The sequence below is a fragment of the Physeter macrocephalus genome, chromosome 5, assembly GCF_002837175.3.
Source record: "Physeter macrocephalus isolate SW-GA chromosome 5, ASM283717v5, whole genome shotgun sequence".
In the NCBI taxonomy this organism is placed as follows: Eukaryota; Metazoa; Chordata; class Mammalia; order Artiodactyla; family Physeteridae; genus Physeter; species Physeter macrocephalus.
In genome coordinates, this window is record NC_041218.1 from 102408494 (window position 1) to 102425274 (window position 16781).

The 16781-nt window shown below is 48.4% G+C and overlaps 1 protein-coding gene across 2 annotated transcripts in view; it reads left to right on the forward strand.

Moving 5' to 3' along the window:
* VOPP1 (VOPP1 WW domain binding protein) overlaps window positions 1–16781 on the forward strand; it is a 115744-nt gene that overhangs the window by 32706 nt on the left and 66257 nt on the right. The gene's annotated exons all lie outside the window — the stretch shown is intronic.

A 16781-nucleotide genomic window follows, 5' to 3' on the forward strand; every position in this document is an offset into this window, starting at 1 on the left:
TTTTTTTGTGTGTGTGTGTGGTATGCGGGCCTCCCTCTGCCGTGGTCTCTCCCGTTGCGGAGCACAGGCACCGGACGCGCAGGCCCAGCGGCCACGGCTCACGGGCCCAGCCGCTCCGCGGCACGTGGGATCCTCCCGGACCGGGGCGCGAACCCGCGTCCCCTGCATCGGCAGGCGGACGCGCAACCGCTGCGCCACCGGGGGAGCCCGCGGCTGCACCATTTTATATTCTCAGAATCAATGTGCGGGGGCTCCAGTTTCTCCACATCCTCGTCAACACTTTTAATCGTGTCTTTTTTATCATAGTCATCCTAGTGGGTGTGGTGTCTCATTGTGATTTTGACTTGCATTTTCTTAATGACTAATGATGTTGAGCATCTTTGTATGTGCTTAATGGCCATCTGTATTTCTTCCTTGGAGAAATATCTATTCAAATAATTGCCCATTTAAAGAAGAACAATTTTATTGAGTTATAATCCACATGCGTGCAATTCACCGTTCAAAGTGAACAAGTCAGTGTTTTTTAACATTCACAGAGTTGTGCAAGTCAGTGGATTTTAACATTCACAGAGTTGTGCAAGTGTATTGCCACCGTCAGTCTTAGAACATTGTCATCACCCCAAAAAGAAACTCTGTATCCATTAACAGTCATTCCTTTGTCCTTTTTTCATGGGTTGTCTTTTTATTGATGAGATTTAAGACTTCTTTATGGAAGTTGCTTATCAGCTGTAAGACTGGCAAATATTTTCTCCCATTCTATGGGTTGCCTTTTTACTTTCTTGATGGTATCGTTTGCAGCATAACAGTTTTTTTTTGTTTTTTTTTTTGGCTGCGTTGTGTCTTCATTGCTGTGCACAGGCTTTCTCTAGTTGAGACGAGTGGGGGCTACTCTTCGTTGTGGTGCGCGGGCTTCTCATTGCAGTGGCTTCTCCTGTTGTGGAGCACGGGCTCTAGGCACGTGGGCTTCAGTAGTTGTGGCTCACGGGATCAGTAGTCGTGGCTCGCGGGCTCTAGAGCGCAGGCTCAGCAGTTGTGGCACACGGGCTTAGTTGCTCCGCGGCATGTGGGATCTTCCCGGACCAGGGCTCGAACCCGTGTCCCCTGCATCGGCAGGTGGATTCTTAACCACTGCGCCACCAGGGAAGTCCCAGCATAACAGTTTTAAATTTTGCTGTAGTCCCATTTATTTATCTATTTTTTCTTTCGATACATTTGCTTTTGGTGTTTTTGCCTTGTGTTTTTAATTGGTATTTATTTCTATAGTCTCCTCAGACCTTGTTTGAGATCAAAGTCAGACATAAAAATAAATAAGACAGAGCTGTGTGGCAACGTCGTGGACTCTGTCCAAATGCATCTAGGCAGGGAAGTCAGTAATGAGTTTTCAATATCGAAGCCTCACTGGAGGCAAGGACCTTTCCAGTGTCTGAAGGGGTCAGTTGCCTTCAGCCGGGCTTCCCTAAATCTTTCTTTTTCAGCCTCTGCCTCAGGTTGGTGTGGGGCAGCAGGTGGAACCTGGAAGAGAGCTGGTCCTCGAGGCTGATGAACCTCCAGTGCTGTAGCCAGTGCAGGCATGCTTCACTCCTGCTGGGAGGTGGGCTGGGGAAGCACGGACGGGGGTCCCCAGCAGACAGTTCTGAGCCAGTCACAAGGACAGAGGGGAGTTCATTTATTTCACGAGCTAAGAAGAAATTGGTTGGCTAGCCAGGAAGTTTAGCCGCATATATACCATTATTTCTGTGAGAAAATGGGTCCTAAATTCTAAATCATCAGTTTGGAAATAGACTTTTGAAATGCGATCTCTTTCTGAGTTGGGCTGTACCTGTGCTCCTTCATCAGTGTTCTTTTCAGTAGCTGTCCCGCCACATGGGGGCTGTGTGTGTGTGCAGTTTTATGCTCATTTATTGAGCCTGCCTGTGAGTCTTACTGTCCCAGGACCAAGGTGGCGTGCCTGGGGCGGCCGTCCTCCTTTAGACCCCACAGTCTGTTAAGGGAGAACATGAGCTCTGCCCAAGGCTGGTCTGAGTGGGCTGTGGCCCTTGCTCATGAAGAGCTGATTATCCAGATGTGAATTAGAGCCTTTTTTTCTCTTCCTTTCAGACTCACATTTGGCCATTTCATGGCTCATTAGTTTTAAGGACGGGCAGAGAGAGATGAATAGGGAAAAATTGAATTCAGTTTGGAGCTTTTTAAAAAGTGGTGGATATGAACTGAAATGGCATTCTTAAATTATCTGGGGATTTCGTCTATGTTGATCCTGTTCCATAGTTTCATAGATAATTGATTTGATGGTTTTTTTTAAACAAAATGAATGCACGTATATGGTTAAAAAGGGGTATGAAAGGGAACGTGGGGGCCTCTCTCCCTCCCCAGTTCCTCCCCAACTCTAGACTCTCTGCAGAGGTAGCTACTGTTAAGTTTCTTTTGCTGCCCTCTGAATTTTTAAAAAAATGTATATACTAGATACCTTGTTAAAAGTAACACAGATGGGATCATATTATACACAGTGTTCTGCATCTTGTTTCTCCTTTTTTCATAAGAGATATTGCTTGGGACTCTTTCCATGTTGGCATATGTGCACCGACCGACTGCATTCCCCTTAGAACTGCAGAGTATTCCTTTATATGAATGATCATGACTCTCTTAATCTGCTCTCTATTGGTGGACATTTAGGTCGTTTCTAGCTCTTTGTTATTACAGTGCCCCATAAAACTCTTGGGCAAGTGTCTATCTTTTGCTCTTCTGCAAGTTTACATTAATGGATTATTATGTTTGCCCTTAAACCATGAAAGGTCCTGGTTTACAGTGATTCTCAGCTGGGCCGTGGAATCATGACGCTTTGGATTGTAGGCTGATTTGTTGTATATGGTTTGGGTGCAGCCTGGTAGGAGAGACTTGTATTCAGATTTTGTTTTTGAGAAGATACTGGAGCATTAAGTTAGAAAAGGACCCAAACATATTGTCTGTTTTGGGGTGCTGAACGTACACTTTGCGTCTTTGTAATACTTTGGAGGCTACAAGGACCCTTGGCTAAATCTTTGCCTGGATTTGCAGACGGACTGGAGGAAGTAGCTTGGTTAGAGAATACAGGCCCCAGCAGGACACAGGTAGCTGTCCCGAGTGCGGAGAGCCTGGGGGCAGAACTGGTGAGCAGCACCTACTCTTTCTGGTCTACAGGAATAGACTTCGCAACGTTTCCTGTTCTAGAAGCACTTTCACAGTTATGTGGAGATATAGTCTGCAGAGCGGATCAGCGGTAAAAGTTCTCTGCCATGTCAGCTGGTGAAGACAGGTGTCTTGAAGCCCAGGGTCCGGGCGTGTGGGGATGTGGCAGCGGGTAGCTTGGCCTGACTGAGCCGGACAGGGGTTGGGCAATTGCGTCTGGCTGTGCGAGCCTCCCTGCTCGGACCTGCAGTTTTCCAAGCAGAGCTCTCGACCTCCTCGTTGGCTTGTGAAGAGCTAGCAAAAGAAATGAAGGATGTAGACAGGAGATGGCCCTGGTCCATCTAACCCCTGCCCCCGCTCCCCCAGCACCTGACGTGGCAGTCAGCACTTACTAGCACTTACTAAGTGGGTTTTGGGAGGATGAACTTTTGTGGATAGTTTGGGAGTTGGAGTTTCATTAAATGGTTTGGAGTAGTTGAAGTGGGCAGGCTGGAAGATACAGGAAGGTGGTTGTTTCTTGATGGCCAGGGAAAGGGTGGCAGTCCCGTCTTCATGCTTTTACACATATTAGCTCATAGAGTCTTTGTAATACCCTCAGTGAGGGAGATGTTATTATCTGCATTTAACGGATGAGGATATGAGCGGAGTCAGCGTTTTATGTATGGTCGATCTGTAATTGGTTTCGTTCGTGTGGCCTGTCGATGGCAGGTAACTGTGGGCCAGCCACTGACCGTGCTTCTTTGCTCTGTGTCTTTCCTGGCGCCCAGCGTGATGCTGAACTGATCACAAGATATCCTTATCCATTCAGGTGGTCGTAGGGTGGATGGCTGAGTTTGCTGAAGCCTGGTGCAAAGTTTGGACGTCTCTTCTCAGAAAGAAGAGTGTTGTTTGGATGTTGTACCTTATCCTCCCCAAAACTCGAACGTGAGGTTACTTTGTCTGACTTACAGTATGCCTCTACTTGCTCAAAAGCAGATGGCCTGATCGCTGTTCCCTGCTGGGTTTGGTTCACGTCGATTTTCTTTCCTTTTAAGTACTTATTTATTTGGCTGTACCGGGTCTTAGTGGCGGCACGCGGGATCTTCGTTCCCGCACGTGGGATCTTTAGTTGCGGCGTGCTAACTAACTCTTAGTTGCAGCATGTGGGATCTAGTTCCCTGACTGGGGATCGAACCCAGGCCCGCTGCAGTGGGAGCGCCGAGTCTTAGCCCCTGGACCACCAGGGAAGTCCCTCGATTTTCTCGTAGTGAAAGCATCCTCAGGAATGATGTGCGAGCGAGAGTGCCAGCTGAGCCAGCTGCCTCTCCTTAGAGAGGCTTGAAAGAGGCGCGTGGCTCGTCCTTCACGGCTTTGCTGAGCACCATGGGTACACAGGTTGAGTATGGGGGGGCAGCCTTTCTCCCCACAGGTCCAGCTGGCTCCGGAGCAGGGTCCTGACAGCCCTTCCCAGTCAGGGAGTTAGACAGGGTTAGGTTGAAAGGTCTTTGACTCACCATCGACCGTCGGTCGGCTGTCAGAAAATGGCCAGTCCCCTCCCTCCACAAGTTTCTCACTACTTGGAGTTTCTATTCAACCCTCCAAGCTTCTTAGACACAACTTTAAATCCGGCTCTGCCGCCAGTTCTCCTGCCTCCGTCCGCAGTTCTGCGGCAAGAGCTATGGATTTCACACCGTACGATCTGTTCTGCTCACTTTCTGCGGAAGTTCTGGGGAGTTAGAGTGCATTGCCCGTCTTGCGGGGAGCAGCGCGGTGTGCCTGCGTTGACCCGGGATGGGGGCTGGGGGGAGGCGAGCCTTTCCTGCTGCTCACGCCCTGCCCGACAGTCCTCAGAACTGCTGCCCTGTCGTCACTGTCCCCAGCACCCCGGCCGGTGTCCTCCACTAACGGTGTTTTGTTTTCACGGCGGTCTTACGCAGCCCTCACAGCACGTTGTGCTTTCAAGTTGTCTGTGCTCGCTGCGCTCAGGGTTGCCTCGGTGTTAACTGGAAAAGTGAGCAGGGCCGGGGTCCAAACTGCAGTGTGTTTAGTCAAATCAAATTACAACTTTTGAGCAGGCAGAGGAGGAGGAGGAGGATACGTGAGCATTTCCACAAAAGCGTTTCCTGAACCCCTGCCCTGGGCCAGACACCGGCGGTCACAGGGCGGATGTGACAGGACCCCTAAGCTCCCGAGGCGCCGGGTCTGCGGGAGGAGAGCACCCCAGCAGTGGGTGGGCAGGGGTGTGGAAGTGTGGGCCTCACAGGGAAAGCACACAGGCACTTGGAGACATCCTCATACCAGCTGCCGGGTGGGCGCCACGCGCTTCCTGATGTAAGAGGGACAGTCCCACCCCCACCCCCCCCCCGATCACAGCATGGGACGCCCGAGGCGCCGGGTCTGCGGGAGGAGAGCACCCCAGCAGTGGGTGGGCAGGGGTGTGGAAGAGTGGGCCTCACAGGGAAAGCACACAGGCACTTGGAGACATCCTCATACCAGCTGCCGGGTGGCCGCCACGCGCTTCCTGATGTAAGAGGGACAGTCCCACCCCCCCCCCCCCCCCCCGATCACAGCATGGGACGGCCCACCCCACGCTAAGCATGCCACCAGCCTCAGCAGCCTGCCCATTCATGCAACACTTTTAGGACCAAATAAGATAATGCAAATGAAACTTTTTGTGCTAATGATTTTAGTAAAATTTAGAGCCCCAAGGAGAAAACTAGCATCTCCTTTTCTGAAAGTTCAGGAAATTTTCATCCACGCGACACTGAGCCTGGCCCCAAACCGTGGGATCTCCAGGGAAGAGCCTTGCAGGTGGAGATGAAGAAGATCTAGACCTGCCTTCAGGAGCTTGCCATCTGGAGGCAGGTGGATGGCAGGGGATGGAAGGTGGCTATGGAGTGGCAGACTGGAGGTCTAGCGGGTTGGGGGCCATGGCCAGGACCTTCCCTGGTTGTCTGGAGTTTAATCTGTCAGTGAGGCATTTTCAGGGTTTCTGGGGAAACCGGTACAGGCCAGGCTCTCTGAGCCCCACCACTTTTGCTTGTTCCGTATGTATGCAGTCCTGTCTAGGATCAAATTATATTCAGAAGGAAGGGTTTTGTGACCTCCAGGAAAAAAGAAAAGAAAGAAACGTGCAATGAATGGGGATTCACCGGAGAACCGCAAGCAGGGAGTGGGTGTGCTTGCTCTCCTTCCCTCTGGGTTGTCCTCTGCCGAGCCCGGTATAGCCACCTGAGCTTTGTAAGGTCTCGTGAGAAGGGTGGGAGGCAGGTGCAGTGCCAGCAGCGCCCGAGCCTGGCCTCCCGGGGTGCAGCAGGTCGTGCAGGCTGTTGAGGATGCAGGAGCGGCCCTGGGCCTGCCCAGCCTGGGGCCCTGCCCTCCTGTCCCCACTGGCCTGCACCTGCCTCTCCTCGTCTGCCTCATCCCCTCCTTTGCCACGGGCAAGCTCACACACGCCTCCCGGCCCCAGAGCAGGCTCGCTGACCAGGTGGGTTGGGGAGGAGCTGGCCCTGGCGGGCTGGAATGCTGTCTTGGGCCGTGCTGCTTCTCCCAGCTCGGAGCCCGAGGGGCCAGAGGCGGCGGAGGCTCTCCGCTGGGATGCCAGCGTGAGGTTCCGGCAGGCACGGGGTCAAGGTGCCAGGCGGCAGGTGGAGAGAGGTCCCCGGCTCAGTAGAGAACCCTGCACAGTGTTGCATTCGGGCATGTGTTGTGCCCAGGACACCCGCAAGAGGGCCACACTGGAGAAACGTGGCGGACTGGAGGTCACACTTGGGGAAACTGCAGAGCAAACTCAGAAGCAGAAAGCCAGTTGGGGGCAATACTGAACATCGGACTCTGAATGACAGACGGAAGCAGAGATGCAGCGTGAGGCTGTGGGCAGAGCCCCAGCTTCCCAAACAGCTGCCCGCCCCGGGAGTAGAATCGGCGCGTGCTGCGGGTAACTGTTGCAGGACCTTGTCCTCGCCAGGGCTGCAGAGGAGAAAATTGCGTGAGAATTGAAGCTGGGTGCACCAGTGGAATTTGTCATCTGCTTGCATTTGCTTTTTTACCACCAGACGGTCTTCCTCTTCTCTCTCCATCCCCCGTTCCCTTAAGGAAAAAAAAAAAAGCCATACAAAACAATCTCCGTCACAGATTTTAAAAAGCAGGACACAGTGACAGCTATTAGAAATGATAGCTGACAGAGCTAGGAGACAGAGCTGTAAAAAGTTTGCTGACATTCTTCCAGAAGTGTGCTGCATTGGGCGGAAAGCCATGGCTGTCTACGATACTTAAAGAATTGCTTTCCTTTTTGACCTGAGTTCTGCTGTCCTCCTGCCTGTGGGTGTTTTCCCCCAGCCCGCTTCCTCAGCAGGAGAAAAGGCGAAGCGGCACCCGAAACTGAGCATCAAGAGGGTGATGTCCCCATGAGATCAGTTGAGTGTAGCCACTGTCAGATGTGGGCAAAGCAGGTCGTTCAGACTACGTGCCCTGGACTGTTTCAGGGCGTATTTCCTTGCACTTTTTAAACTCATATATTATGCACCGTATGCCTGCAAGGGCCAAGTGTGAGGTCATGCCGATGTGTCCCTGCCCTCCTGTTTAGGGGGGGCCAGGGTGGTGACAGCGGGTGACGCCAAGCACTGCTCTCGTTGTGCATTCCCTGGAGAGAGGAGAGTCCAGGAGATGCACGCATGGGGCTCAGACGGCACTGGGGTGGTCAGTTCAGCAGAGTCCTCCCGGGTAGATTCAGATCTAGGAGGAACTTCATGTATGAGTTGAGACCTGGAGGAGGAGAGGCAGCTGCTTTGGAGTCGGCAGGGGGATGCACCTGGCAAGTCGAAGCTGCAGGAAGAACAGGGCACAGGACGGGACTTGCGGGGGCGGGGGGGGGGCAAACAAAGGGCTGCAGGTTCCTGCCCCAGGGTGAGGGGTGGGTCACATCGCCTCTGACCATGGGAGCCACGTCAGATCTCAGCTCTTTTCAGTCTCTTGTCCTCTTTACAGTTAGGAACCAGACTTTTAGAAACCTATCCGTCATCACACAATCCTACACTAGTTCCTTCCAAAGTATAAATCGAATAGGGAGGGCAGTACACAACCTAAGTTAGGGAATCCTTACCTACTCTTTGGCATTTTTGCTCTCAAAGCTGCTGCTGTTACGAATCTTTCTAGGCATTCCTCTCCACACAAGTTGAGAAGTTGCTATTTTCTCCTCTGTCTGGTGGTTAAGTTTTGGGTCTGCTGGTGAAGACTTAGGCCCAGTATATATCTGTTATCCCATTTGGGGGGACTGTGTGATGTGGTTGGAAACAACAGATCTTTCTCACGTTCTCACTCACTTCCCATGAGGTCATTAAAGCAGCGTGTCCCCTGCCCTCTGGCCCGCGGTTTCAGAGCTGCTCTGTTGGCCTTGTCAGATTCTGCACCTGCCTCTCCTCGTCTGCCTCATCCCCTCCTTTGCCACGGGCAAGCTCACACACGCCTCCCGGCCCCAGAGCAGGCTCGCTGACCAGGTGGGTTGGGGAGGAGCTGGCCCTGGCGGGCTGGAATGCTGTCTTGGGCCGTGCTGCTTCTCCCAGCTCGGAGCCCGAGGGGCCAGAGGCGGCGGAGGCTCTCCGCTGGGATGCCAGCGTGAGGTTCCGGCAGGCACGGGGTCAAGGTGCCAGGCGGCAGGTGGAGAGAGGTCCCCGGCTCAGTAGAGAACCCTGCACAGTGTTGCATTCGGGCATGTGTTGTGCCCAGGACACCCGCAAGAGGGCCACACTGGAGAAACGTGGCGGACTGGAGGTCACACTTGGGGAAACTGCAGAGCAAACTCAGAAGCAGAAAGCCAGTTGGGGGCAATACTGAACATCGGACTCTGAATGACAGACGGAAGCAGAGATGCAGCGTGAGGCTGTGGGCAGAGCCCCAGCTTCCCAAACAGCTGCCCGCCCCGGGAGTAGAATCGGCGCGTGCTGCGGGTAACTGTTGCAGGACCTTGTCCTCGCCAGGGCTGCAGAGGAGAAAATTGCGTGAGAATTGAAGCTGGGTGCACCAGTGGAATTTGTCATCTGCTTGCATTTGCTTTTTTACCACCAGACGGTCTTCCTCTTCTCTCTCCATCCCCCGTTCCCTTAAGGAAAAAAAAAAAAGCCATACAAAACAATCTCCGTCACAGATTTTAAAAAGCAGGACACAGTGACAGCTATTAGAAATGATAGCTGACAGAGCTAGGAGACAGAGCTGTAAAAAGTTTGCTGACATTCTTCCAGAAGTGTGCTGCATTGGGCGGAAAGCCATGGCTGTCTACGATACTTAAAGAATTGCTTTCCTTTTTGACCTGAGTTCTGCTGTCCTCCTGCCTGTGGGTGTTTTCCCCCAGCCCGCTTCCTCAGCAGGAGAAAAGGCGAAGCGGCACCCGAAACTGAGCATCAAGAGGGTGATGTCCCCATGAGATCAGTTGAGTGTAGCCACTGTCAGATGTGGGCAAAGCAGGTCGTTCAGACTACGTGCCCTGGACTGTTTCAGGGCGTATTTCCTTGCACTTTTTAAACTCATATATTATGCACCGTATGCCTGCAAGGGCCAAGTGTGAGGTCATGCCGATGTGTCCCTGCCCTCCTGTTTAGGGGGGGCCAGGGTGGTGACAGCGGGTGACGCCAAGCACTGCTCTCGTTGTGCATTCCCTGGAGAGAGGAGAGTCCAGGAGATGCACGCATGGGGCTCAGACGGCACTGGGGTGGTCAGTTCAGCAGAGTCCTCCCGGGTAGATTCAGATCTAGGAGGAACTTCATGTATGAGTTGAGACCTGGAGGAGGAGAGGCAGCTGCTTTGGAGTCGGCAGGGGGATGCACCTGGCAAGTCGAAGCTGCAGGAAGAACAGGGCACAGGACGGGACTTGCGGGGGCGGGGGGGGGGCAAACAAAGGGCTGCAGGTTCCTGCCCCAGGGTGAGGGGTGGGTCACATCGCCTCTGACCATGGGAGCCACGTCAGATCTCAGCTCTTTTCAGTCTCTTGTCCTCTTTACAGTTAGGAACCAGACTTTTAGAAACCTATCCGTCATCACACAATCCTACACTAGTTCCTTCCAAAGTATAAATCGAATAGGGAGGGCAGTACACAACCTAAGTTAGGGAATCCTTACCTACTCTTTGGCATTTTTGCTCTCAAAGCTGCTGCTGTTACGAATCTTTCTAGGCATTCCTCTCCACACAAGTTGAGAAGTTGCTATTTTCTCCTCTGTCTGGTGGTTAAGTTTTGGGTCTGCTGGTGAAGACTTAGGCCCAGTATATATCTGTTATCCCATTTGGGGGGACTGTGTGATGTGGTTGGAAACAACAGATCTTTCTCACGTTCTCACTCACTTCCCATGAGGTCATTAAAGCAGCGTGTCCCCTGCCCTCTGGCCCGCGGTTTCAGAGCTGCTCTGTTGGCCTTGTCACATTGCAGCTCTTGAGCTCTGGGCAGTGCCATTGAAAGGGGTGCCTTTCCTGGATTAGGCCCTTAGGGAGAGTATTGAAGGTCTGGTCTTTCTTTAGTGCTTTTGTTGTAATTGAGCCCATAACCAAGCTTGATTATATTCGTTTGTTGCCAGCAAATAACAGCAGCACTGCTATTTCCATCTGTTATCACTGCTTTCAGATCATTCTAATTACATCTCCTAGTCGTCAGTTTCTGAATGAATTATGTTTTGGGGCGTTTGGAAAATTTGTTGCATAAACCCTTTGGCTGCAGCCCATGCATTCCTTTCATGTTGTTTTGTGCCCCAAAGTTGCACCTCTGAGTATTTTTAGTAGCTAAGAACTCTCTTCTAAGGGCACGAGGGGTTGTTTTGTGGTTTGCCTCTAAGACGGGCTTTGGGCCCCCTTGGTTTGTGGTTGTTCATGGCAGGTCAGCCATTCTGAGCACCTTTGTTTTGATTTTGCTCTCAGAGATGCAGTAATTGGTAGTTGAGATAGCTGAAGTATAATCCCTAATAACCCGTAAAAGGAGATGGAGGTGGGCTCTTCCATGTGGTTTCAATTGTCACTTTAGTTTTCTTCTAGACAGTGAAATGATGCCTAAAATAAATCGCATTCTGACTCCTTGTGAGAGATGTGTCAGACATCCCGAAGAATGAGATTATGCATTATTGTGGCACAGGAAACGGCAACATCTATACACTGCCAGAGAAAGTGCACAGACGTTAGAAACCGACAGACCTCATTCAAACCCAACTTTCTGCTTGCTTCTTGTGTTACCTTGGCCAAGTTAATTCACTCTCCGATACTTAGTTTACCCATCTGTGAGTACATAAGCTGCCTAATTCCCAGGGTTGTTATGCTGTTGAATGAGATTTCATATGAAAAGCCCCTGGAGGATAATAGGTTCTCCATAAGTGGCGGCTGCTATTTTTACCTTACAATTGAGCTGGTGTGAAAAGATGCTCTACCTCGTTATTAGGGAAATGCCAGTTAAAACCACAGTGGGATACCAGTACAATACCAGATGATTAATGTGGAGAAACTGGAACCTCATACATTGCTGGCGGGAATGTAAAATAGTGCGGCTGCTTGGAAAACAGGAGGTTCCTCAAAAAGTTAAATGTAGAGTTGCCACCTGACCCAACAATTCCACTCCTAGGTATCTACCCAAGAAATGAAGACACATGTCCACACAAAGACCTGCATGTAAATGTTCGTAGCAGCCTTATTCATAGTAGCCAAAATGAGGAAACAACCCAAATGAATGGATAAACAAATTGTGGTATATCCATTCAATGGAATACTATTTGGCACTGAAAAGGAGTGAACTGCTGATAAGTGCAACATTGATGGACATATGCAGACATCAAAGGCTATAAGTTGTATGATTCTTATTTAATTGAACCTTGTAGAAAAGGCAGAGCTATAGAGATAGAGAATTGGTTAGTGTTGCCTGGGCTGCAGGGGGAGTTGGACTTGACTGCAGAAGGAAGTGAGAGAACTTTTGCGGGGGATGGAAATGTTCTAAAACTTGATTGTGGTGTTGAATGCACAGCTGCGTAAATTTCTAAAACTCAGCAAGCTGTGCCTTGAAAATGGGTGACTTTTAGGAACTCCCAGGCGGTCCAGTGGTTAGGACTCCATGCTTTCACTGCCGAGGGCCTGGGTTCAGTCCCTGGTCAGGGAACTAAGATCCCACAAGCTGTGCAGCTCGGGCCCCCCAAAAGAAAGAAAAGAAAGAAAATGAGTGACTTTTATGGTTGTGATTTTGTGACTTATAGTGAGAAATATATATCCCTGTAAAGGTGTCTGTTGTTAGGTTAAGGGAGTGACTTTTGGAAAGCCCGTAGGTAGTCTAAGGATGGGGGCTGCTTCCAGGGGAACCAGCCATGTGATTAGAGGATTGGAACTTTCAGTCCACCCCCAGATCTCCAGAGGAAGGGACAAGAGCGGGAGATTGAATCTGTTTACCAGTGGCCAATGAGTTCATCATGCCTGTGTAATGAAGCCTCCATAAAACCCCAAAAGGATGGGGTTCACAGGCTTCCAGGGTGAACACGTGGAGATTCGGGAAGAGCGGTGCACGTAGAGCATGGAAACTGTGCCCTTCCCTTCCCCCATACCTTGCCCTATGCATTGCTTCCATCTGGCTGCTCCTGAGTTATATCCCTTTACAATAAACCAGTGATCTAGTGAGTAAAATGTTTCCATGAGTTCTGTGAGCTGCTCTAGCAAATTAAAGGAACCCAAGGAGGGGGGCGTGGGAACCTCCAATCTATAGCTGGTTGGTCAGAAGCACAGGTGACAACCTGGACTTGCGATTGGCGTCTGAGAGGGGAGGGGAGTAGGGCAGTCTTGGGGGACTGAGCCCTTAAGCTGTGGGCTCTGACGCTGTCTCCAGGTAGTGTCAGATGGAGTTGAATCGGAGGACCCCCGGCTGGTGTTGGAGCATTGCTTGGTGAGGGGGAAGCCCACGCACATCGGGCATCAGACACACGTGTTGTGAGTGTGGTCATCGTGTGTGAGAGAAGCACAGGAGGAGTGTGGCTTTTCCAACACAGTGGTATAGAAATTAAACCTCATGTTGAGCTAGAACTTGGATGACATGACAGTCTCATAAATTACGCTTTCTATTGATAATTATGTTAAAAAAATAACGTGGTTTTCAGAACTCTTGTGTTCAGGTGAACAGGAGCGCATGCATGCCTGTTTTGAGTGCTTCAGGGGATCCTGTCTTTTGCACTAATTTAGGGTTATGTGCCTGTTGTTACCAAAACAGCTTCTGATTATTGTTAGAGGAACTTAAGACTCAACGGAGAGATTTGTAAAGTAACCCAAAAGAAATCACACTGTCCAAAAATAACACTATAAAGTTAAGCTTACATCTAGTCCCATTCTTTTTCCTATGAATATACATTAATATTTATTTTTATATTGTTAAAATCAAGTATATGTAATGTGTTTAAGACTGACTGCATAAAATGAGCATTTTCCATGATGTTAAAATTTTTATAAATACGGTTTTAATTACTGACTACGTGAGTATTTGTTTCAGTAACCCCCTCTAGCCTTGTATATTATGTTTAACAAACTTTGCTTATCTGTTACTTCTTATTTAATTCCTAGTTGGATAATATTCACTTTTGTCAACCAATTATATTTCCTTAATTTCAATATCTCTTTATATCCACTCTCGTATTCTTTATTGGACCGCAAATGATCTGCTTTTTAAAGTGACATTTATCATCAGTATTTTGAAATATATCTTTTCATATTATTTCCTCTCTCCTATGATTTATAACAAAAATATACTATCTTAGGCATACTATTTTACTGACTTTATATTTCTTAGCAAAATATATTCCCGTGCTATTGTATGCTTCTCTACGATGTCTTTTGGATGTGCTATAATATTGTTAGCCAAACCCATATTTTGGAAATTTTGGTTATTTCCAATTTTTATTAATAACATTTTTTCACAATCGTTAATATTATTTCCTTGGGATAAATGTTAATAACCCTGTTTAAGTTATGTACCTTTCAAAGGTTTTTTGACATATATTGAAAAATTGTCCTCCTGAGACATTACATTTATACTCCCAACAGTATTATGTGATATGTATTTTCCTTCATGCCCTCATCAACTATAGATACTAGGTCTTTTTCTTTTTCATTAAATAATTTGATATATAAATCCATACTATTATAATGTACATTTATTTGATTACTAATGAACTACATCTTTTGAAATAGGTTTATTGACCTTTTGTGTTTCTTCTTTGAAGAATTCTCATTTCTATTACTTTTATTTTTTTCCTATTGGAATTTTTATCCTTTCTTATTGAATTATATAAGCTCTTTATTGTTTAAGGGCATTAATCTTATTCTATTTGAATACTTTCCTCTATTTCCCTTTTAATTTTGGTGATCTAATTGAACTTGAGGAAATCTGCTCTCCTACCATTCTTTTATGAAGAACCAAAGCAGATAAAGCAAAGAGACTTTATTTAGAGTAAGTTATGGGAGTTCACAGAATTTTCCCAGGGATATGCAGCTGGGACTACTTGTGTCTTATAGTCTCCATGACCCTAAAATCTTCAGGATATTAGTAGATAGTGCTACATCTCTGTTGGTTATTTTGCTGGCCATATATGAATTCCTGACGTGGTTTCTTCTGTAAGACACTGGAAGATTTTTTATTTCTGTTTTCTTGAGTTTCTCTGCTTTTTTCCCTTTAATAAATGATGTTTATGAGCAGCCTCATACTCTTATGTCTAAAAACAACAGCAACAACAAAACAAAAACAAACACAAAAAAACCAAGGTTCCTTGGAAATGTGTTCCTGAAAAAAATGAATGTCCAGAAGCCCAAGGATTAAGTAATAAACACTTAGGGAATTGATTAAAATTCCAGTACAGGAATTTAAAGCATGATCATTCCTATTTATTATTTGAAATTCAGAGACCTTGAGATAATTAACTGTCACTCCCTCCATAAATTCTTGATCAGACTTCAAGGCCTCTCCATGCCTCGTGTCTCTGTACCTGGTCCTGAGCACAAAACCCGCCAGCGTCTGGGGGGGCTCCCTCTTTCAGACCGCAGAGTGTGGAGCCCATGCTAACTGGGCTGAACTGAACGCAGCCGGATCTCAAGGCGCATCTGAGTTCAGCTTTTGACGAATGTGAAAGCAGCACCTTGTCCCAGCACAGCGCGGAGAGAATCGTCGGGCTGATTTCTTTTTTCTTTTTTCTTTTTTTTTTTTTTGCGGTACGTGGGCCTCCCACTGTTGTGGCCTCTCCCGTTGCGGAGCACAGGCTCTGGACGCGCAGGCTCAGCGGCCATGGCTCACGGGCCCAGCCGCTCCGCGGCATGTGGGATCCTCCCGGACCAGGGCACGAACCCGCGTCCCCCGCATCGGCAGGCGGACTCTCAACCACTGCGCCACCAGGGAAGCCCTGGGCTGATTTCTCGTGCGGCCTTCCCACTATTTCACCGCAAATTGTAGGCTTATTGGCCCACGGACAGACTGGCTAAAGTTATTACCACAATAAGTAAAATAAGGATCCTTACTTTCCGGGTGTGGGTGGGTTTAGTTCTGTTAGTGAAGCCCTCGTTCGCCAGTTTGCTATTCATTTAAAGATCCCACCTAAACCGCCACTGAACAGAAGGAGGAGGGGGCAGGATTTAGATAAAGTCCTCAGCGCTTTGAATCCCTTCGACTTTGCTCTTGACGGCCACGTGTCCCAAAGTCACAGGCAGATTCACTCTTCTCAGAGTCGATCGGAATTGTGGTACGGCTATTCTTTGAACTTAGAATAGAAAAAGGATGTACTACTTTATTAAACAGTGGCATCCTGGTTCTTCCTATAGGCAGCAGAGACAGATGTAGAATAATTTATGTCAATATGAGGATTGTTATTTGGGATTAGCAAGGATTTGTTCTTTGGGGCTTATTTAGATCTTGGTTAACTATGGATAGCTATATTTAGGAGGGCTTAACTACGTTTATAGATATCCTAGTCCTTCAGTAACAGACCACTGGGATTCCTTCCTGAGTACAGATGTCTCGCAAGCCTTTCCGGTTTAAAGCTTAGATTCCCTCACTTGGCTTGCTCCTCACACTACACGTTCCCTCACAATTCCGCAGATTCTGCTTTGTTAATAGTTTATAAATTGTATGTTGCTACTCTTTACACTCTCTTCAGGAAACAGATGGTTGTGCGCTATTAGTGCTTCCACTAGACACATCATGAGCTCTTTGAAGGGCTGCCGTTTGCCCGGAACCTGGTAGAGCATCCTGGCGATTGTGGGCGCCCAGTCAGTGACAGAAAGCAGCCGACCTGACCTCTCCTAACAAGTGTATTTTCTGTTTCAGTAGATGGTCAGTTTTCGAGAAATCACGGTAGTATCTTTGCAGAATGCATAGAGCTACTTTTAGGGGTAGACATAAAACCCTGAAATTGATTTTTTTTCCCCCCTTATTTACTTTTCAAAGTCTTTCTGGAGAGGGGCTTCTTGGTTTTAGGGAGATTTTGGAAAACTGCATACCACAGAGTTTTGCAAAATGTAAGGTATTTACCTGTTTAGAATCTTTGTTCTCAAGAGGTTCGGAAGCATGGCTTCTGCTTAAATGATAGATGATCGCGGGAAAAATGAGCCTTGGAAGTCATTTGTTCTAGAGAACTGAGAAATTCTCAATTCTGGCTTCAGGG